General features: G+C 48.8%; 1 protein-coding gene across 4 annotated transcripts in view; it reads left to right on the forward strand.

Moving 5' to 3' along the window:
- The window catches only part of LDAH (lipid droplet associated hydrolase), a 219,391-nt gene that overhangs the window by 126,432 nt on the left and 69,308 nt on the right, over nucleotides 1–23,651 (forward strand). The window lies entirely within an intron of this gene.

Consider the following 23,651-nt stretch of genomic DNA (forward strand, 5'->3'; position numbering starts at 1 on the left):
CTCCTGGCACTGCAGGCAGGAGCCACACACCATCAGGCTGGGCCAGGCAGGCCGGATCCATGCCTCTGTGTGGGGCTTCCAGCACTCCAGTGGAGAGCTGCATGTGGAGACAAGGAGCCTGCCTGGCCTGGCAGCACATGTTCTTGGCTGCACTGGGGCCAGGAGCCCCACATGGCGGCACATAGCTCGCCCAGCCCAATGGCACATGGATCACGCAGCATGAGGCTGGGCAGCCTCCATGCCACCACATGTAGCTTCCTGCTGGAGTACTGGAAACCTTACATGGAAGCATGGAGCCAGCCTGGCCCAGCCCACTGGCATGCAGCTCCTGCCTGCCCTGCCACAAACCCCATATGCTGGCACAGAGCCAGCCTGGTCTGGTTTGAAGGTGTACATCAGAAGGCCAGGCTAGCTCTGTCCCACCATATGCAGCCCCAGGGACTGAGGCAGAGCTGCGCACCACAAGGGGGGCTCTATCTGCAGCGGGCCATGAGCAGCCCACAGGTTCACTGCCTGCTGCTTCTGCTGGCAGCAGCAGGAACTTTGCACCATGGGGGGAGGAGTTGTGTGGAGGGAGCCCATACCCACCTACAAATCCCACACAACTCCCATGCACCCCACCCCCCCAAACACTTCCACACCCCTCACACTCTCACAGCCCCACAGATTCCTCCTGCAAACCCCATACCCCCACCCACAAACCCCCACACCCCCACAAACCCCACACCCATACCTCTCACAAACACCACATCCCCCACACAACCACACACCCACTCCCCACAACGGTCCCCCAACCGCACCCCCCACATACACCCCTTTTTATCCCTCCACACAGCATAGAAGGGTAAGACTTTTGAGCTATTATACAATTGCCTCTATATGCACTATGCAAGCACATATAAATCAAGACAAAAATGTATTTTTTAAATAAAATTAAAATTCGCTGTAGTAGATGTTTGATTTTTAGTATATGATTTGGTTTTCTTCTGGTTCCAACATGCTATCCCCTGCTCCCAAAAGGAGTATTTCCAGGTCAAAGAGAGGGACTTCCAGTGGCAAAAGTCAGGGATTAGGAGTGGACTTCTGGTCCCAAGATGGCAATCAGGGCAGGGTACCTGTCAAGGGCAGAGCTACCCTTGCAGCCCTCGACAGCTCACCAAAAGTTATTAAACAGCCCTCCAGCCGAAATAGTTGCCCACCTCTGTGTTAGTCATATAGTATTAATGATTCTTCTCTCACAGCTATGAGAGATGCCTACATCTAATAAATTAGGATTGGCCAACCTGTGGCACTCATGCCTCAAGTGGCTCAAGCAGCTATATGTGGCATCCAGCAAATTGGAGAGGGGAGTAGGTAATGCAAAACAGCTGGGACACCAAGATCAGGCAGGGGAAGGGATTGGGGTGGCATTCAGGGAGAGTATGGGTTTTAATTTGTGGCACACCTGCCAAAAACTTTGATCCTCACTGTATTAGATCAGCTAGTCTGGCAACTTGCAGGGCTGTTTCCTATAACTAATTTGCTAGTTTTGGGGGATGCCAGTTAAAAATATCCCAAATTCCAGGGGTTGCGCTGTTTCCCAATGGTAGATGTTCCATGCTCTATTAGATTTTCTCTCAAGAGCTCTTTCCTGGTACTTTTTGTTTTATATTAATTCAGTTATTCCCTTCTTCCTGCACAAAATAACCCTGATCTTTCAATTTATATTTTTTTATTATTTGTGGAGACATAATTCTGTACCTCAGTCCTTCTTGGTTGTTTTTTAGCTATTCTTTTAAAAAAAATTCATAATTCTCAATCTTTCCTCATAAATAAAACCTTCCTATCCCTCTCTTTAGGCCTTTTCTGGGATCATTTTTGATTAATTAAATTAAAATTTTACCTCAATTGAGATAAACAACACAGAATACAACCTTACTAGTGCCCTGCAGAGAAAGGGTATTTCCTTGCTGCTCTATAATGTGATCCCTCTGTATACTTATCCTTAAATCACAGAGTGTATTTTTTTTTTTAATCCTGTCATGTCATATATTACAGATGTATGCTTCACTTGCCATCCACCACCATCTCTCTTGGGTCTCTTTCAGCAGTACAATTTTCCAGGTTTCTCCTGTACCAAGTCATGTTTTGGATGATTTTTTTTCTTAAGTGTAGTAAAGATAATAATGGGTTCCCAGTTTTCTCCATGTGGCAAGCAATTAAAATACAAGGATTTTGTTTAGCAAAGCCTTATTTTACTTTTTGATCCTAAATTTTATTACACTTCATCTTGGCAAAATTGTGTGGAGTATCTTCATGCAGGTGCCCAGGTTGGAGCCTCCGAAAACTGGTTTGGCATTTACTGAAGCGCTACATTCATTGGAAGCTGAAATCTAGCTACAAAAAGGAGTTAGTGACAGCTATTAGGAAATTTTTCTAAGACTGCCTATCTGCAGTTTGCAGACCGTGTCTGCAAACATTGACCAAATGCAGAATGTGTTCCCAACTGTTAATCAGACCAGTGACAAGGTCCTCTGAGATACAAATGTAGACTTTGCTTCGCAATAAAATTATAGAAAAGCACAGTACCGTTTTTTCCACATTTGCTAGTAAAACGACAACATTGTTAATCTGTTTTGTTTTGGGGGTTTTGTCTGTTTTTGTTTTTTTTTGGGGGGGGGGGTTGCCTTGCGACTATTGGCGATATCTTGTTAGCAAAAAATCACAGTACATCCATAGCAGAGACCCATGCATGTGAAATCTCAGGAAATGCAGGAAAAGTCAGTCTTGAGACCTCTCAAAAGGGGTTGAGACTGGTTTTTAATGGTATATCTCCTGAATATCCTGGGGCTGTGGTTGAAAGTTCTTACAGGGCAACATTCAGAAACATCACCATAGAGTGTAGAAAAAGACCAGAGTCCAACATTTCCATATACTTGCTTTTACAGGAAGATATGAGAAAGACTACCCAGAAAGATCTCCAACCAACACTTCAGCTCCTGAGTTGTCTCTACCAATTTCATAAAAAACATTGTCTCTTTTACCTCAATTCTGTGTAAAGGAGAAATGCTTTCTCTGGTGATGTATGCAGTTGCATAAGCTATCACTGATATCCAGTGAAATAGATTTTTTTCCTCTGAAATGCCAGTTACATGAAAAGAATAATGAGCAATATTTTTCTCCCTAAGGGGGAAAGCTCTTATATTATTTAAATTAAACTTATACTAATGTTAAAGAATAGGCTGTGTGGTATGTGAAATGGCTTAATTGCAGTCCATTCCGTGAACTTTCTCTGAATTGGTTAGTATATAAGATGCATCTCTACCCTGTCTCCTACCTGATGTAATGCAGCTACAGAGGTAACTATCTAACTCTGCTCATGATGGCACCACGCCATCCATGATTAAATGGATTGTAATCAGTCCACACAACGAACTTACTCTGGTTTGCTCAGATTTCTTTCTTCTGACCAGATGCAAGCAAATGCATGACCTACCCAAAGGAGTCCAGGTGACTAATCCACCCTGTGCCACATACCACACAGCCTATTCTGACAAGTTGAGTTTCACTTTCTCCAAAAAATTAAGGAACCACCTTATCTGTGTCCTGTACAGCAAATAGGGACTAATCAACCCCAGGTTGCACAACTAACAAACAGCATACAGAACCACGTGAACAGAACCGGAGGACATCTCCGCATCCAGCCCTAAAGCCAATCACAAATGCTGTCACTCCTTAAAGAAAACGAAGGAAGCATAGCAAAGCTCTATAAACATACATGCTGCAGCCGCAACTCCACAATCCATGGCTGTATCATCAACTTATGCAACCACACTCTCAGACCTGTACTGTCCCATGGTCTTCCTGTCATACTAGACAACTTTATAAGATGCAGCTGCATGGAGACCTTGACACTTTTTTTGTCGCCTAAGACTAAGGGAATATTTTCATGACAAGGGGTCACACAGTTATCAGCCTACCACAGACCAGACCTATACACAGCACAAAAAGAAGGAAAGCTCTTGGACTCCACCTGAGGGCCACAGCCCCACTCTGTATCTGTCTATAATTTTTTCTGCCTCCATGTCCACTCTGAGGTTACTAAGAAATAACAGCACTTACGTTACAACCTCAGTCCTGTGGGACCAAGAGCCATACTCTGCCTTACAAGAAACCCTGATATTATCACTGGCTGATAAAGTGGGGTGCCACTACTGTCATGGACAAAACAGCATTCCTACAGGAAGCTGAGAGACAGCTTTCCAACAGTTGTACAAACGCCTGACAGAGGACCCCACAGCACAGTACCACAAAGAATTAAAAGACCTGTCAACAGTACCTCTGGAAACAGGATAGGATTACTGCTTTCACCTTCTGGGAGCCCAGGCCAGGCAACTTTTATTTATTACCCAAGGTTCACAAACCTGGCAGCCCAGGACACTCCATAGTCTCTGACCATCAGGGAGGGAGTTTCTGGCTATGTTGACTCTATCCTATTCCCATATGGAGCTGCCAGCCATTTTAAAGACACCACAGATCACCATGGATATTGCATCTCACCCGTGAGGACAGATTGGAGTCATTAAAGAACATTATGTATCCCTGACAAGGTCATTTTTTCTGTTTCCATTGCACTCTCCTGCTTTGTCCTCATAGCTGTTTCACATTTGGAGATGTGCAAACAAATGGCATTACCATGGTCACATATATGACCCACCTCCCAATATGCCAATATATTTATGACAGACCATGAAGTCTGTTTCCTCCACAACTGCCTTCTCACCCCCCTTATGTATCTGGGGTACATCAATGACATCTTCATTGTATGGACACATGGTAGGGAATCACTAGAGAAATTTCACCAGGAATTTAACAACTTCCACCCAAGCATCAAACTAAATCTGGAATGCTCCACCAGGCAAATTCCTTTCATAGGTACCATTGTGAAGGTTTGCAATGGCCACTTCACCACCGTGTTGTGTTAGAAACCCACCAACCACCACAGCCACTGTCACATCACCTGCTTTCATCCTAACCACACCATTAGATCCATCATCTGCAACCAAGCTCTGTATTATAGTTATATATGCTCTGGTCTCATGTACAGGGAGACATATCTTAAGAATCTGGAACAGGGAGCATTTATACACGTTCCTGGAGTGGGGGGGAGGGGCACTTTAATTAGAGCGGCACTCAGAGCCACTCTAATTAAAGTGCCCGAAACGTCACATGTATCAGAGTCCCACACTGAAAAATTGCAGTGGGGGCACTTTAAAGCCCATCGAACAAGCTTTAGTTAAAAGCTCCCCCAATGCCATTTTTCAGTGCGGGGATGCTGTTACATGTAACAGTGGAGTCTGCTCTGGTATACTGTAATTACATCACATCAGAACAGCTTCACTGCACATGTATAGGTACCCAGGGAGTCCTACACTTATAATACAATCCCAAAATCATAGCCAGTCAAATCAAGAAAGCCAAACTCAGACCTTGCTCTAACCTGCTACAATACCGACCCCATAAGGAAAACAGAATCCCTCTGGTTCTTACCTACAGCCTGCACTTGAACATCTTGAACACATACATACTTAATAACCTCCAATCCTGGAAACAGATGACCATCCTAAGATAGCCAGGGTAGACAAACATCCTAGCTTAGAGAAGCCCCCGAACCTCAAACAACATCTCTCAAATAACAGGCTACCTAACTCCTATTTTCATTGAGGCACCAGGCCTTGCAGTGTACCTAGATGCAAGCTGCACCCCCTCTTCATCAACACCAACTGCAACATCACTGGATCAAATAACATAGAGTATACCATCCAAGGTTCATTCACCTGTGCATCTGCCAATATCATATATATCATCATATAACAGCATCATCACCTGCTTACACTGCCCCTATGCTGTCTACACTGGACCAACAGGGTGATCTTCATGTGAAAGGATGAATAATAAGTCTTTGTAACTGTGTGCTTGTTTAAGTTTTACTCTTCTATAACCGTAGTGCAGAATACTTGATTTTTAATTTCTGTGTTTAAATTCCCGTAGGAAAATATTTCAAATAATATTTAAAATTTCAAGTCTAAAATCTCATCTCCTAACAGAAGTTTAGTAGACTGCTGTCTATAATAGGTAAAAATAAACTTCCCACTGGTATGCTCTTTTTCTGCATGCCAGCTTAACCTTTAAAGAATACAAGATTGGGGTTCTGCTTTGTTAGCAAAGTATTTCTTATAGCCAGTTATCACTCAGAAAGTTTCACAGGCAGCCTGCTGACCTTCCGCTGGTGCCTGTGAAGCAGATCTACCTACCCAATGTAGTATTGTGCTCGTGAGCTCACTAGGATTTCTAGACTTGATATGTCCTGATTAGACAAATTAACATTAGTTATAACACATCCATGGGTGGAAAACATTTTGTGCTGCTTCTTGCTTCTTGCAGTTGAACTTGGATGATGATGTTCTAGCCAACAATACAGTGGGTTTAACATCAGTGCCAAGTCTGTCAATAGTTTCACCCTGTAAATCGATAATTCAGTTATCTTCATTTCAGGAAAAACTAATGCAACTGAAAACATATTGGTATTTAAGATCTGTTTTACACCCTCCCATCTGAGATCTATGCGTTTCCAAGGAGAGATCTTCAAAAAGACCATTGATAAAGTACCAGAATACAGTAAAGATTATACCAGAATTCAGTAATTTTCTAACGTAGGGTTTAGGAACTCATCACAAATTCCATGGTAACTGTCTGTCTGCCCACGTCTACCTAATATTATGTAAAAACTATCGTGGGGCAATTAAGACCTATTTCTCATAAGGATAAGCTGCTGTGATTTCCTTTCACCTACCCTGGGATAAGAACAAACAGATGGATAGTTCCTGCAGAACAGCTGATGCACAGTAAATTCCCTTCCTTTTTTAAACTTGCTGTACTTTGCCCATGCCCATACTTGCCACCAACTTCCCCCCTCTCTCAGTTGAGAGGAGGCTGCAACTCAGGCATGCTATCCTCACTGGTGGCAGTACACGTAAGATAATGAAGTTTTTCATAATGCAGTTTTCATAAAACATAAGATAATGAAGTAGATCTCTTATATTTACTCATGTCAGAAATTCCTTAAATCAGTGGTTTTCAGCCAAGTATCATAGCACCTTGCAGTGCCTTAAGATCTTTTCCAGGGTGATTCTGGGTGCCACACAGTGTTAGCACTGTTAGAAATGAAAACATGATTCACAAAATAAATACAGAGTTTTCAAATAAAAAGATATAGTGTCAGAAACCTTTTGACTTGCTGTCATCTTTCTGAGAGATTTGCAACAGAAAAATCTCTATATTATTTATCTGTAGTCAAGACAAACAAGTGAAAACTAAGAGCTGACATTTTCCAAGAGCTGCCTGGAGTCTAATGAGGGGTACCTTGGATCCAAAAAGGTTGACAACTACTGCCTTAAGTCAGTGGCTCCAAGATACATCTCATCATCTCCGTTCTAAATTTATTATATCAAATAGATTTGTTTTAGCCATTTAGGGACAGAATCTATTACACCGCTCAACATGCAGTGGGGCTGCATATTTGTGATTGGCTCAATATCGGCCAATATGGCTCGCTAAAAATTGGTCATTGATATCAGCCCAAAAAACCTCTATTTGGGCACCCCTACTAAGAATGCTTGTATTTTACTTTGTAATTAAAGATGGACCCACACTATAAATTTAGTGCCAGACCTCTTTTCCCTGTGTATATCCATAAATCTGATTTATTTATTTTTTTATATTGTAGCCTGGGTGTACACGGGTTAGTACTTCCCTCTCCAATTGAGGGAATTATTGGCAGGGCAGTGTGCTGTGGAGGGGCACAATACCCCAGTGGCCACCTCCATCCCCTATAGAATCAGGTCCAGTCAATTGATTACGTAACTATATACAGATTTATTATTTCAACAAAACCAATAAAGGGTAATGACATAGATTATATATATGTACAAGTTTACAAAACCATAAACCCTATTATGTGTATATATACAGATATATACACACCCAGTTATCATTTAAAATACAGACAAACAGTAGAACAAACCAGACCAAAGGATATTGATTGGGCAACCTTATCACTCTATTCATATATAGAGTATTACTTCAAATTATTCACATAAACTGTAAGGCACAGTCCACAAATATAATCAGCAGTTCTTAGACTACTGGGGTGCCCTCCAGGGCAGGGGCCCCACTCCCAAGGTACCACTACAGGAAAGGAGATAGGGGGAAAGAAAAAGGAGAGGAAGACACCAAAGACTCCTAAGCTCAGCCAGGAGTGGCCCACGTGGTGCCCCTTTGCAACCCTTGTGGGGGTCTCTCCCCTGTGCGGACCAAGGTAATGTGCTACTCCACAGTCCCGGAGGGTTGTCTCTTGTTCTCCAGATCAAGCTCTCTTGCCCTCCATAGTTTCATAGTTTCATAGTAGCTAGAGTCGGAAGGGACCTAGGTAGATCATCTAGTCCAACCCCCTGCCTTGGCAGGAAAGAGCACCGGGGTCAGATGACCCCGGCAAGGTGCTCATCTAACTTCCTTTTAAAAATCCCCAGGCTAGGAGCCTGCACCACTTCCCCTGGAAGCTGGTTCCAGGCCCTAGCCACCCTGACTGTGAAGTAGCGCCTCCTAATATCTAATCTAAACTTACCCTCCGCCAGCTTGTGACCGTTATTCCTGGTCACTCCTGGCAGCGCACGGGGGAACAGGGACTCCCCCAATACCTGCTGATCCCCCTGACCAGTTTGTAGCAGGCCACAAGGTCCCCCCTTAACCTTCTCTTGTGGAGGCTAAACAGGTTCAGGTCCCGTAGCCTCTCCTCATAAGGCCTGCCCTGCTGACCCTTGATCATACGAGTGGCCCTCCTCTGAACTCTTTCCATATCGTCCACGTCCCTCTTGAAGTGCGGCGCCCAGAACTGGACGCAGTACTCCAGCTGCGGCCTGACCAGTGCCGCATAGAGGGGGAGGATCACCTCCCTGGACCTGCTCGAGATGCATCTGTGGATGCATGACAGGGTACGGTTGGCCTTCTTGACTGCCTCCCCACACTGCCGGCCCATGTTCATCGTGGAGTCAATGACGACTCCAAGATCCTTTTCCGTCTCCGTGCTGGCAAGAGGGGAGTTCCCCAACCTGTAAGTGTGGTGCCGGTTCTTCCTCCCCATGTGCAACACCTTGCACTTATCAGTGTTAAACCCCATCCTATTCTCATCCGCCCACCGTTGCAACCTGTCAAGGTCAGTTTTCCTGCCACCTGACTCTGCTGCTGCTGTCCTGGCTTAGGGCCACATGCCCATGTGGAGTGAACCCTTTGCCTTGTGCTAGGGGCACAGGGACTCGGTCTGTTCCCAGACCTTCTGGGCGGCGGGGTCTGCACTGAGCCAGTGCCCTGTGTCAGCAGCTGTAGACCTGAGCCACCTCAAGTGGCTCCCAGGGTCTCTCACCCACTGTGCAGTGCCTCCTGCACCAAGCTCCCAGCCTCGTTCTGGGGGTTGAGGATCTGAGCCGTCCCGCGGGCTCCAAAGATCCTGCTCCATGCACCGGCCTGTGCACTGTGTCTCTGGCTGCATGCCGGATGTTGCAGACCCAAGCCACCTCATGCAGGTCCCAGGGTCTCGACACCGTGTGCTGTGCTGCATACCGAGAGCCTAACCGCTAAAGCTGTGCCACGCTTCTGGCTGATAAAAGTCTTCAGGGGCTCTTCCTGGGCTACTGCTTCACCCTGCTGAGCAGCTCTCCTCCTCTCTCTTCTCTGTCCCCAACACATCTGCCCCTCATACTGGGCACGCAGCTCCTTTTATACGTTCCAGGGCTCCGCACCTGAAGTCTTTCAGACCTGACAGTTTACAATCTTTAATCAGGTCCGGGAGAGCTCTTCTCTCCCTTCCCTCAGGAAAGGGGCGTAGTGTTATTTTTCTTGCTGCCTCCTGATTAGTGGATGGGCTCCACCAATCAAAACAGCAGTATCTCAAGCCTGGGATTCAACCCAAGCTTTGAAAGGTTGTATGTGGAGGCTCAATGGAAGGGTTGCACAACCTACCAATCCTTTGCCCCTGCCTGCTACAATATTATGGGGTCATTTGTAGATCCAGTTCAGTATCAGGAGGAGCCTCTTTTCTGGTTTCTATTCTTATGTTACCAAAATCTTTCATGAAAAGACCATAAAATGCTACAGTCATGGCTAACCTGGAGCTTTGTCTCAAACTTTGAACAGTGTGCCTTAGCCTCAGTCTCATGTAAATCCAAATAATCCTATCATATCAAAATAAGTTTGTATGGTAAGAAAGATGGCATATTTATCTGATTTTGATGAACTGCTTGTCTGGGAATTTATTTGGAGCAATTTGCCAGTAGGAGATCTGGACCTTTATCTGAGCTATAAATTGTAGCCTTCTGATATTACTGGCCAAAAATTAAAATTGAGAGTTTTCTGATTCTCTTTCAGATTGTTGGATGGAGAGAAGGGATAATTGTGCCAAAGAATTTCTGGTTCAAGTGCCTAACTGTAAAGTAGCAGCAGTAATGTTAAGCGATCATTTAATTTGAGAAGTATATGTTCATCAAACATATCCCAAGATACTTAATACATGGTCTGTCTTTTGTACAAAGACAGAGGTTGAAATAAAACCAAAAAGGCTTTCATTGCAGAGGAATAAGAAGCATGACTGTGTGGAAGATTGCGAATTACAGTATTTTGATATTTGGTGTTGTAATCCATTTACCACATACAACTGGTTCAACAGTAATAAATGGGGGTTTTTTGTTTGTTTTAACAAAATCTTTGCTGATTGCTTTTGCAAACAAAGCACATGTCTGTAGTTGGCTGAAGATGTTCTGAACGCAGTTACTGTTTCATCAGGGGTCAGTAGTGTGTAGTTCTGTTGACCCATGAATACGTAATAATAGCATTGTATCCAAAACCAAATCCAAATATGATAATACATTGTAGGGATGGTTTGAGAGTTATTTATAGTACTTACTATAATTGATATTTTATAATAGTAGTAAAATGTTTTAAAAACACAAAATAAGGCCTCTGCCCAGAAAAATTTATTGTCCAGATAATTTGGGCCCCAATCCCTCAAACATTTTCTCCAGCCAGACAATTTAACTTATAAATATCACCTTTTGTTGCACTCCCATAATGTTGCTGCTGTTACAAGTGGCATGAGGGGCAAAGGATTGGTAGGTTGTGCAACCCTTGCATTGAGCCTCCACATTTATTTGCTTATAGACTTCTAGAAACAATCTAGAACCCCTACATTTTCAAGCAGGAACATCATCAATTTGGCAGGGGAAATTATACTTGTGTCAAGAATATATCTTTTGCTGCTCCCTTGAAAAACCAACCAAATTTAGTGAAATCATGAGACTTTGAAAAACCTCAGTCATATATGCTCCAATACCAAATGGTTAATTTGGCAGCTAAATTCTCTGACATTCATTTGCACTAAACATGATCCAGCCTTTCTCAGCTCCTGCCATTACCAGCATGTTCACATGCTGTTCCCAGAGGTTGACTGAGCGCTCTTCATCCCAGGACTGCCAGGCTCAGCATGACTTCTCCAACAATTGCTGCAAAATTAGATACAGTGGTGCAGACCTGAAAAGGAAGATTCTATGAGTCTTTTATAGGACAGCAAGACTCTTGACTGTGCTTATAATTCTCTCCCTCTACTGGTGTGAAGACAGAAAGGAAGGGAAGGAAAACATGCAGCACTATGAAGAAAGGACAGGGAAAGAAAAGATCAAGGAACAGGGTTTTGAAGGAGGTAGAATGTGAGGAGGGGCATGGGAGCTAGTAGCCAGAAGGGGGTAAGGAAAGCTACTGAAGAATGAAGCTGGTGGGGGATAAAAGTAGAGTGTGAAGGTGACAGGAGTTGCAGAAATGTTGGCTGAGGTCACAAGGTAAGCGGCTAAGGAGGTATAGAAGTATTTGGTAGCAGAGACAGGTGTGGAAGATTCCCAAATCACTAAAAGACCCCAGTCCAGAATCTGGAAGGGAATCCATAAATCCTATGCAACTCAGCCTCCCTCATGTCTGATTAATATACTCAACCTATTTTTGCTCTTAACTTTGCTCCCTTAGCTCAGATGATAGGCATTCATGTTCTGGATCGAAAGATTCAAACTCCACTAATAAACCAAGCTCAGCATCAATGGGCGCGTCTAGACAAGCAAGCATGGGCCTCTTGCAGCATCTCAGAGAGGTTTAAGACTCCACAAGAGGCACACTCAGAACAAAAAAATGTTCTCTTTGCTGCATATTTGCAGAGTGGGCTCTAAATTTGATACCTGGAAATCCAGGTTTAAAAAAAATGTGAAAAAAAGCAGTGCAGCTGGCCAGAGCATGTCTCTAGCTACTCATTACCCTGGTGTTCGAGCACACTGCCTCACCATGCGGGGCAAACAGGAGTGGGGCAAGGCTGCAGCAGTGACTCGGACCCGGGCATTCTCCGAGGTAAGTAGGGACATGGGAGGAGGGAGCTGTGAGAGTGCAGGGGTGTGTGGGGGTGTATGGGCGAAACGTGGGTGGCAGGGGGACTGTGTGGGAAGGGAGGGTCTGCCACATAGACCACTGCTCCTCTACAGCAGCAGCAGCCATGGGGGTGCTTGGGACCCACTCCTGGCAGAGCCCCCTCTCACAGCACAGTGCAATGCGGCCCCGGCTGCCTGGCTTGTGCCAAATCAGTCAGGCCTGCCCTAGCCCAGGAGTGTGCACCTTTGAGCAGGACCAGGCCACTTTTGCTGTCACCCAGGGTTCTGGGGCAACTTGCAGAGGCTGCACATCCTCGAGCTGGACCATGCAGGGGACAGGCAGGGGTATCACCTTCCCAAGCAGTCCCCTCCACCCACAAACTCCCCCCCACAGACCACCCCCCACATATCCCACATCCCCCAAAACCCTGCGCAATACCCTTTCTACAAACCTCATTCCCATAAGTCCTACACCCACCTATAAACCCACCAACCTCTCCAACAAACCCCACTCCCACTCCCTATACCCCTTCCCCTACAAACTCCATCTTCCCACCACAAATCACACCCTATAAGCCCAGACAGCCACATGGGATGAGATGGGATGGCACCTGCTGGCAGAAGCCATGCCTGCAGGGGCACCTTACGCTGTGCAGCCCTGCCCCATGACATGTGGCCCCAGCCAGCGGGGGTGCTTCTCATCCCAGGAACCAGTTGGGTGTGTGATGGGCTGGGTGAAGGGGTGGAGTTGGCAGCAAGTGTGTGGGTAAGAGAGGAGGAGAGATGGGGGTTGGGCGTGGGGAAGAGCTCTGGGTGGGAGAAGCCACCAGAACTGGGCTTAGAGTTCCCCTGCCCTCCTAGAGCAGCCTGTGCAGGGGGAAACTGTCCTAGAAGGAACCAGCCCAGTCCCTGAGACCCAGTTGGGGGCTTCCCAGGAATATTATGGGGATTGCTGGGGTCTGGGCACAGATGCAGGGAGCAGAACAGCCAGGGCAGGCACTGCTCAGAACCGTAAAGCAGTAAGTGGAACAGCTGCAGCCGGACCCGTGTCCTGGTTCTGGGGCAGAGGGAGCTAGTGGGGGGACAGGCAAGGGCTGTAGGTTGAGAGTGAGGGGTAGGAGCAGGGCACCGGCACTTCAGTACCGCTCAATAAGCAAAGGGGACAGGGGAAGCTCTGATTTTTCAATGACAAAAAAAAAAGCAAATTCTGAAGTGTATAGATATTTTGAATCTATTTTATTATGATGATAGAGGCACTAGCAGGCTTCCAAACTGCTTTAAACTTGTAAATATAGCAATAAAACATTGCCTAACTGATCTCTCTCTATATAGTAGCGTTTCATTTTAATAGCAGAAGAACATGGATTTGGAGTATTTTAATGAGAGAATTTGGGTTTCTTATCAGAGAATTTGCAGTTTTTAAACAGGGAACACCACAGGATCTCTGCTGGTGAGGCAAGACATGGGCAGAGGAACCTGCCCAGGGCCAGCACCAGATATCCAGCTGGAAGGCAGATGTGGTGACTGACCTCTTGGCTATTTGGGGCCAAGAGAACATGCCTTGACAGTTCAAATCGGGCCATGGCAAGGAGCAAAGCAAGTCACTGGGCAAGGAGCAAATCTTCTGAGTGATAGCTGCCCAGATGGCAGGGGGGGACCACCAGAAGACATTACAGCAGTGCTGCCCGAAGGCCAACTGTGCAGCCACAGCCCACTGGCAGTTGGCCCAGAGGTACAGTAGGCTCTGCTGCAGTGGCCCATGCCATGGCCCAGGCAGCCATGCAGTCCTCATCCAGGTCTGACAGGGCAGTCATGGGGCCACAGGTCCAAGAGGGTGGATGCTGTCGCAGCTGGCAGCAGATCACAGCCAGGCAGCAGACCCCACTGCCAGACTGCTGCAGTGGGTACAGGGTGCAGGGGCCACTCCAGGTTAGGGCTGCTTCAGCAGTCCATCTGGCACAAGGGGTAGTGTCCCCAGATGCCAGCTGGCTGAGTCTCAGAAGCTCATGTCCATTCGTAACATTCAAAATAGCATCAGCCCAAAGGCCCACCCAGCTAACGAGTAGACCCTATTGTATGGGGGGCTAGTGACTGAACGTTACAACAAAATACTTTGGACAACTAATGAAAAAAACAGGATGGGAGTGTTGTGTGCGTCAAAGGGTCAAAATGTGAAAATAAGTGCGCCTGAGGGGGACAGCAAGCAAAGCCCCCCCGGCTGCACCCACCAGTCCTCAAAGGCATCTAAGGAGCTGGTGAAAACCACACACTGATGCTCTCCCCGGAAATGAGCGTGGACAAGCGAGAGGAAAGCGGTCCCGCAGTCTTGGGCACCTTCCAAGTACAAGGTTTACCTGGCCAGGGCCAGGAGGAGGTTGACCAGGAGGTCCTGGGACTTGGTGGTCATAGATGGGGTGACCAGAAACAAGAAGGTGGGGAGTGAAATTCAACCAGAACTTCAAGAGGAGGCTCTGGAGGTGGAGTTGGAGGCACTGCAGCCTGATGCACTCAAGGTTCATGGGCACCAGGGTCTCCCTCTGCCCACAGAAAAGGCAGAAGACCATGAGGTGTCCATGAAACTCTCCACATACACGCCCATGGTGATGGCTTTATGGAGAAGCCTCCCGCTGAGGTCCCTGTTGGCTCATGGGATGAGGGTGGACTACAGACTCAGCCACTGTGGTGCCCCAGCCATGCCCTCACCAAGCAGGTCCTGTTACTTGGTGTTTGGGTGGGATGCAAGGGTGGCATGATGGACAGTACGGCACACGAGCATGTAGAGGTGGCAGTGATGTATGGTAGAAAAGCAGACCAGTCTGGTGTCCTCCACCTGGCTCAGGGGGTAGAGCGGGAAGTGCCATGAAGCCAAGTGAGGCGCCAGCCCCATGACAAACTACAGTGGGCTAGAGCAGTGCTTCTCAAAGTGGTGGTCTGCATACTGGTGGTGGTCCGTGAGCCACTGGTCACCAGTCTGCAGCGAGTTGCCAGGAAGGAAAGAAATACATTTTCAGAAGCATAACATTGATATGTCATAGCACCACGGTTTGTATGTTCCAACACTCCAGGTGATGTGACGTCGTGCGAGGTGAGAAAAGAGAAAGAAACAGCTGGTCGCACATTTGTGTAGCGCTGTTGTACGCAGATGCTGCCACCAGCTGAACCAGGCACTAGTCCCTGGCCCACTGGAAAAAAAATTGCCAGTCCGCCACATCAGATAGTTTGAGAAGCACTCAAACTAGAGGACACAGGAGTGGGGCAGGAACCACCACCATGCAGGACCTGGTCAACAAAGGCAAGGGCATTGGGAGGTAGGGCACATTTCACCTCCTGGACCAGAGGGCAAGTTGCACGCTGTGGGTAGACTTATGCACTAGGCCAGTGCAGCAGGGTCCACCCACTCCTGCCTGTCATAGTCCAGGCGCTCTCCGATACAGGTGACACCAGCCAGGATCAACCTCTGTCACAACCGGGAGCCTCTTCCATTGGCAGCTCCAGCTGGGGGTTCCAGAGAAGGGGCTCAACAAGCAGGTCAGCACCCTGGGTGACTGTTGGAGGGGACCTGGAGGTGGAGACCAGCCTCCAGGCCCGGAGAAGATTCTGGTAGAAATCTGGCAGCCCTTGCAGGTCCTACAGGGAGAAGCCCCGCAGACTGATGAGTTGCCAGTTATACCGGATCCACCCGAAGTGGCAGAGGGGTGGCTCCATGCTGCATGGCTACCAACACCATATAGCAGTCACTGCAGGGCGTAAAGGCATAAAGTGAAGACCTGGCTGTGCAGGCAAAGCAGGGCCTGGCTGCCCTCCTGCACAGGGAGACTCAGGAGCTCTGCAGTGACCCAGTGATGTCCCAGCCAGAAAAACTCCAGCACCCATCTCTGGAGTCCCACCAGGACCTCGGGGGGGCACAGGCAGGGTGTGTAAGCAGCGTCCGAGCATGGCCAGGACCAGCTGGTTCAGCACTCTCCCACGCAGGGAGACATCTCAGGAGCCCTGCCCATGCCTGAAGCCTGTCCACCACCCTTGCCTCCAACTGGTGCCAGTTCTCCAGTGGGGAGGGATCTGTGAGTGTCATGTAGACCTCCAAGTAGAACAGCGAGCCCACACTCCAGTAGATCCCACAGAGAGTGCAGGTGAGAGTGAGCCCACCTGCCACTGATCACCAACTGCCAGGCCAAAGCTCTTAACTCAACTGATCCAGGCAGAGGAGGCCACCGAGTACAATGCTTGGCAGGCCTGCACCTGTGCCAGGTCAGGCGAGTCCTGGACCATGAGGAGTATGTCCTCAGCATACGGCAACAGGACCAGCCGCACCGCCGGCACCTGGAGCATCAACCCCACCACCCACTTCCGCAGGAGAACAAGGAAGGGCTCCAGGGCCAAGGCATACAGCTGGCCTGACAGTGGGCAGCCTTGTTGCACCTCTCTTCTGAATGGGATGGGCTCCATCAGGGTCCAGTTGAGCTTGACTAAACACTCTGGATACAGCACCTGGAGAGCCCACATGAAGTGGAGCCAAAACCAAAGGCCTGCAGCGTAGTTTTGAGGTACCCATGATCCACTCTGTTAAATACCTTCTCCTGGTCCAGGGATAGGAGGGTGAAAGACAGGCCCTTCCGGTGCGCTACCTCTCGGAGGTCCCAAACCAAATACAGGTTGAAGATGAGATGTCCGGGCACCATGTACATCTGGTCAGGATGGATCATGTCCATCAGCACGGACCACAGGTGCAGCAAAATGGCCTTTGCTACCACCTTGTAGTCTGTGCAGATGAGGGACACGGGACACCAGTTCCTCAGGCCATGGAAATCCCCCTTCTTTGGCAGGAGGGTCAGCGCAGGTCTCCAGCATGACGGGGAGCTCCCCACTGATTTGGCCCAGATCACGGCAAGGTCCGGGCTGAGGACATCCCAGAACGCCTGGTGAAACTCCGCGGTCAGCCCATCAATGCCCAGTGCCGTGTTGCCAGGCATCACGTTGAGGGTGGAAAAACTCAGCCAGAATGAAAGGAGCTTCCAGGCGGTCCCAGCTGCCTCCCACAGGGTCTGACAGGCTTCAGCATCAGTCGGATCCAGGGAGAAGAGCTCTTCATAGAAGACCCACATGCACAGGTGCATTTCACCTGGATCCGTGAAGGGGCCTGCCATAACCTGCCAGAAGGCAGGTGATGTACTTCTTGGCCCCCTGCCTCCTCTCCAGGGCATACAAGAAGTTGCAGCTGTGGTCCATCTCCCAAACGAGCTGGACACGCAAGCGGACAAACACACTGTGGGTTGCAGTGGTCATCAAGAGCACAAAGCTTTTCCCACCTCTCCCGACACTCTCGGCAGAGGGACGGGTTGGTTGGGTTGGTGGCCAGGCACCCCTCCAGCTCTAGCACTTCCCACTCAAGCTGCTCCCGGACTACCTCCTGCCCGTTGCTCACACCAGGCCAGCCAGAACTCCAAGAAGGCCTCCCTGAAGCCCACATCCTCCAACAGACTGGCATTGAAATGTCAGGAGGCCGACCCTGGATGTCCAGGCCCTAGTGTGGCCTGGGCCCAGACAAGGTGGTGATTGCTAAAAAGGGTCGGCCAAATACCAGAGGAGTGGGCCTGGGCAAATTGCGGCAAAGAGATATAAACCCAGTCCAACCAAGAGTGGCATCCCTGCTTCTCCCCCACCCTCACATAGGAGAAGGCAGGGGCATCAGTAGGGTGACAGGCATGCCAGACATCCGCCAGGGATTAGTCCATCAGGATCTCCCCCAAGGACATGCACAGCAGCCTGGTTCCGCTCTCTGCCAGACTAGTCTTGTGCATTTAAGGTGATATTAAAATCCCCACCAGAGACAAGGCACTCATGAGGGTTGAGGGTGCCAATGTATGTGGCCGCCTGGTCAAAGAAATCTACCAACTCTGGGTCCCCTGCAGGGGTGTACACATTCAGAAGGTTCAGGACCAGCCCCTGCACCTGGATCCAGAGGTGCAGAAGGCAGCACGGCACCACCTCAACCTCCTGGAGGACCTCCAGCCACCAACTAGGCTCATCAGCTGGAGTCGTCAGGGTCTCCTGCAAGAATACCATGAGGTACCCTCTCTTCTGAAGGAAGGAGAGCACCTGGCACTTCTGGAGACCCTTCCTGCAGCCGTGGACATTGAGGATCATGATCTTAAACAACTTAATGGCTGGGGAGGTGGAATAGATGGTTCAGCAAGGGCCTCTATGCCCTGTGTGGGGCCTGCCGGTTCACGTAGTGCTGTCCCATATGTATAGAGGGCATCTATAAAACTGCGGACCCGCCAATAGATTCGGGCATTGCAGCTTTAGGGCCCCTTGCCTTCTCCTGCCAGTAGTGAGGAAACTGTCAAAATGGAGTGGGATGTCAGGCACAGATTAGTAGGCCCCTGGAGGCTGGGCCACTCCTTCCCCCCATGTGGTGGTCTTCAGGGGGGAGAGGAATCTTCCATGTCAGAGGGCTCCAGCTGTGTCTGGGCCTTCCTTTTTCCTTTACACCCAGAGGGGACCTGCACCCACTCAGCCATGGGGTGGTTCTCAGGTGGATAGACTCCAGCAAGAGAAGGTGAGGGTTGGGAAGTGGGGCAGCCATGACAGGGTTATGACTAGGGGCAGGGGGGCCCTGTTCCCTCTCTCTCCTATGTTGCCGGTGCTGTCCCTGGGACTCCGCTAAACTCAACTGCGGGGCGGGGTCCCTTGAGCTCACAGGGGAGCTCACAGCTGTGGCTGGGGTGCCAGGGGGCATGCCTCTTTCTAGTGGGACCTGCAAATGCCCCCTCCCCGCCTGGCCCATGGGGCACTTATGATGCATGTGCCACGGGACATGGTACCGGAAGCACTGCAGGTCCCCCAGTATATAGAAAATCCTCAGCAGGGCTCCCTGATTTACCAGGCACCCCCTCAGACTCCAGCCGTGCTCCTGCTGCCAGCTGGATCATGACCTGGTGACAGAAAGAGCGCACGTGGCAGAGTCCAGGATCTTGGCACCCCAGTAAGAGGACCACCACTGGGGAGATAACTCTCCCCAGGGTGTGGAGCTGGAGGAGCAGGGCACAATTAGGGATATAAGGAGGGATGGAACTGAGGACCACCCTGGTCCCAAGCTGTTTTAGAGGCTCAAGGGGGACATATTCGTCCTCCACCACAAGGCCCTTTGCCTCCACTGCCTTTTATGCAGTGGCCTCCGTGGTTAGGAAAAAGACCCCTTTGCCATGAAAGTAGGAGACCACCATAATCTTGGGGGCCTCTACTACCTGAGCCAGGGCCTGCACCCAGGCCTCAAAGTGCAAGTTCTCCCACTTGGGCAGTTGGCACTTCACCCCATGACTGCAGGTGACTTCTGGAAATGGAGCCCCGCTGCCCAAGCTGGAAGGGCCAGCGATGGAGGGTCTGGACCTCCCAGCTTCAGGTGTCCCTGCAGCTGCCTGTGCATAGCTGCAGTTCCCTGGGGGGCCATGTTGGTGGGGCCAGGGCTGGGGACAGGGACAGGCTGTGTAGTGCACCTGTTCCCCTCAGCCGCTGGTGGTCTAGGCTTGGGGGCAGGGTCCTTGCCCTTTGCACCCCCAGCTGTGGATGAGGATGAAGAGTAGCCCTTCCCACATGCTTGCCCTTGGTCCCAGATGATGGGGGAGGGGGCTTGGGAACCCCTTGGGTGGGGGGGCCCAGCCAGATAGTCCCACCTGCTCCTGCAGTAGAGAGGTTGCAGGCTTCTCCATCCTACAGAAAGCTCTGTTATGGCATCTGCCCCCACCCCCAGAAGGTTCCTGCCTTGCCATTGTCTTCCCTGCCCTCATGTGAAACAATAAAGAAAAAATATCCCCTGGGGCTGATGAATCTATTGGGGGCAGGCTGGGGCTGTGCAGGAGATGTGGGGTAGGGAGAAATGGGCTGAAGCTCACCAAACCACAGCCCCACCAGAAAAAAAGCCAGGAGGCCTATACTTTGAGAATATGGGGGAGGGCACACAAGCTGGGGAAACTTGAACTGGCTTACTTAGCCACCCAACAAACACCAAAACAGGGGAGTGGACCACAGGACTTGCCACACAAGGGCAAAAATACACACTTAAGGCTGCTGAGGCAGATGAAAAAGATGGCTGGAGTGGTGGAGGGGCTTTGTGGAAGATCTGTCCAGAAGCCCCTCATGCCTCCAGCCAGGTTCTCAGCAGCAGAGCTGTAGGCAGGAAGAAAAATTAGGATCAGTTTAAGTGAGGTAGCTGTGGGGGAGGGCAGGAGTAGTCAGTCAATTAGGAAGTAATCTAGTGCAGGTGTGGTGTCAGGTGGCGCAGCAGGGAATCTCCCTCTCTCCTGAGAGGGGGCAGCAGCAGCAGTAGAGTAACAGCAGCAGTGATGGTAGGAGCCATCCAGTTCAGCTTCTAGGGAAAGTGGAGGTGAAGGTGGGGGCTGGCCTGCCAAGGCAGCTGGGGCAGGCAAGGTACCTTTAGACTCCAGCAGTGATGGTGGGGGAGGGGCTAGAGTTCCTGTGCAGCCCTGGGCCCAATGCTTGCAGTTGGCCACTGAGTGAGCATTCAGACTATGGTGCCTCTGTACACAGGGCTAGGCACATCAGGCAGAATTCTGTTTCATCTAGAAGTCTGCATCATGCAGAAGACTCCATATTTTCATAATAGGAGCACTTACACACCAAGACAAGGTAATGGAATTACTGCTACACAATAGTCAGGTAACTCTGAGTTAGTCTCCAGCTGCACTTTGGTCATCTATTGGGTGAAATCGAATTCTATCTCTAGGGCCTGGTTTTCACAGGTGCTGAGAACTCACGACACCAAGTGAAGTCAGTTGGAACTTTACTTTGAAAATAAAATGCACTATGAAATGTGTAGTGCTCTCGACATCCTGGTTCTGGATTTTGTCAGCTGGGCACCTAAAGTGAGTGAAGTTTGACAATTTTGACCTTCACCCCTAGGTGCTAGAGTTCCTGGCTCTTAAATAGGGATAATATCATCACCTCATCAGGGTATTAAGATTAGAAGTGGCCAGGAAATATTCTTTAAGCCTTCAGAAAAAAAAAAGTATGCTTGTGGGGGGAGGAGGGTGGTCAAAACAGGCTGAAGCCTCATAACCGCAGTGTTTTTTCATGGACTTGGAAGTTCATAGTGTTTGGTTTTGTAAACACCAAGCTATTCCTATAGTGGAATATTTCTGAAACACAATGTGGTCCTGGGAACCTAAAAGCCTTGGTTTGTGACAGTCTGCCAAGTAGGGACTGAATATCCAGCAGCCTGGAGCACAGGTTCCTCAGGTTGCCAAGCTCTCAGTTACTCAGCAGCCCACCTGGTAGGCCCCCAGGGAGGTGGGCAGTTTTTCAGCAGCAGGCTGACCAGCTTAAATTAGGAGTGACTTAAAAACAACACTTTCACCTGTCCCTTCATGAATCATTATTTTCAAAGCAAAATGATTACATCCAGGAAAAAAAAACAGCAAAACCTCTGCATTGGTTCTAAAAGATACATTCGTTATTGTTTGTAAGCAGCATAAAAACATCTGAGGATATATGTTTAATTCAGTATGGCATTTGAATAACAGGCAGTATCTGAGAACACATGTTGAATGAGGAAGATACAAATGTACTGAGAATCTACCTCTTAATTGAACAAAGCAAGGTACTTGCAGAAAAATAATATGATAACATGTAATTAAAGACTCTGAGCTGTGGTGATGTTCAGTAAAGAATACAGGATTCATTGGGTTGTCACAAAAGAGGATGTATGACTGTAACCAAATAGGTGGGACACTCGCTGGGGAAGTGGGAAGAACAGTCCAGGGCTCTGCTTCCTGTCCCCAGAGTTGTTTCTAGACTATACATTAAATAATGAGTAAAGCACAGGGACTGGAACCTGGGATTCCCTGTTCCTAGATAAGTGTCCTAAACACTAGAGCTGTGTGAAATAGCACTGTTCTGTTTTGACTTCAGTTTTGAGGTCTGGACAGAACAGTGTTTTGTATCAAATATAATTTTGAATTGAAACAGCCTCGCTGTTCTGCTTCGTCAAAACAGTGAGGCTGTTTTGCCCCTGTTTCGACTGTTTTGCTGGACCATGGGGCTGGGGAAAGGAACTCAGCCCAGCTGGGCTGAGTTCCCAACTCCAGCCAGGGGCAGGAAGTCAGCCCAGCTAGGTTGCACGAGGGGTGGGGCAGCAACCCAGATGGGCTGCCTCTCCATCCCCTGTGCTAGATTGCATGTTTGGGGGGTAGGAAAGCAGTCCAGCTGGGCTGCTTTCCCACCCCCCTCCCCCATGATTTAGCACAGGGGATGGTAAGGCAGCCCAGCTGGGCTGCATCTCACCTGGGCTGCCTTCCCGCCCCCTGCCGGATCTTGAGCTTGGGATGGGAAGTCAGCCCAGCTGGACTGACTTCTTATCCCCAACATTATGGTCAAAACATTTTGACTTTCAAAACATTTCGACTAGCCTTGTTTTGTTTCGAGGTTATTTTGATGGCCTTTGTTTCATTTCAGTTTTGCTGTTTTGACCTCAAAATAAGTCAAAACAGTGTCAAAATGAAACGGCCATCAAAATTTTGCACAGCCCTACTAAACACTGGTCTATGTACTCAGGTTCCCTCTTTTGCTGTCTGTCTAGCCCTGTGAGTTTTGCATTCTTTACAGCCCAATGCCACAGTTTCCTTAGGATGGGTACAGTCTGTTTCCACCCTAGCCTCGTTCCTAATTTTGCTAAGGCACTTGCCTAGCATTTTATTTCCCTCAGGTCAAAGAAGAAGTGTAATCTAGATCTCCCATTTCCAGGGCAAATAAGGTGGACCATTTTCTCCTTTAAAAAAGTAGCCATTCCTGGTTTTGGTGAGGAATCCAGTCCTGTTGGTGTACATTAATCTTGTCCTCAAACACCTTCCAGATTGAGCCCTGTGAGGTAGAGGTGCGCCACTACATCAGTCTGATATTGGATCAGTACCAATATAAAGAAAATTTACTGTATCAAAAATCGGCCCAATGCAGCTATAATTTGGTCAATAAATGCATGCGTGCGGAGCCACAGTGCTGCACTCAGGCAGCAAGGAGCAGAGTTGCATGCAGGTGGTAAGTCCATTGTGGTGGAAAGGGAGGGGGGAGGGAAGGGACATGGGGGGGAGCAAATCAACACCCCCCCCCACAGTAAGGGGCAGGGGTAGGGACAGGGGCAGGGTGCGG

This window comes from Crocodylus siamensis, chromosome 1 (assembly GCF_052110815.1).
Source record: "Crocodylus siamensis isolate JL-2025a chromosome 1, ASM5211081v1, whole genome shotgun sequence".
Taxonomy (NCBI): domain Eukaryota; kingdom Metazoa; phylum Chordata; order Crocodylia; family Crocodylidae; genus Crocodylus; species Crocodylus siamensis.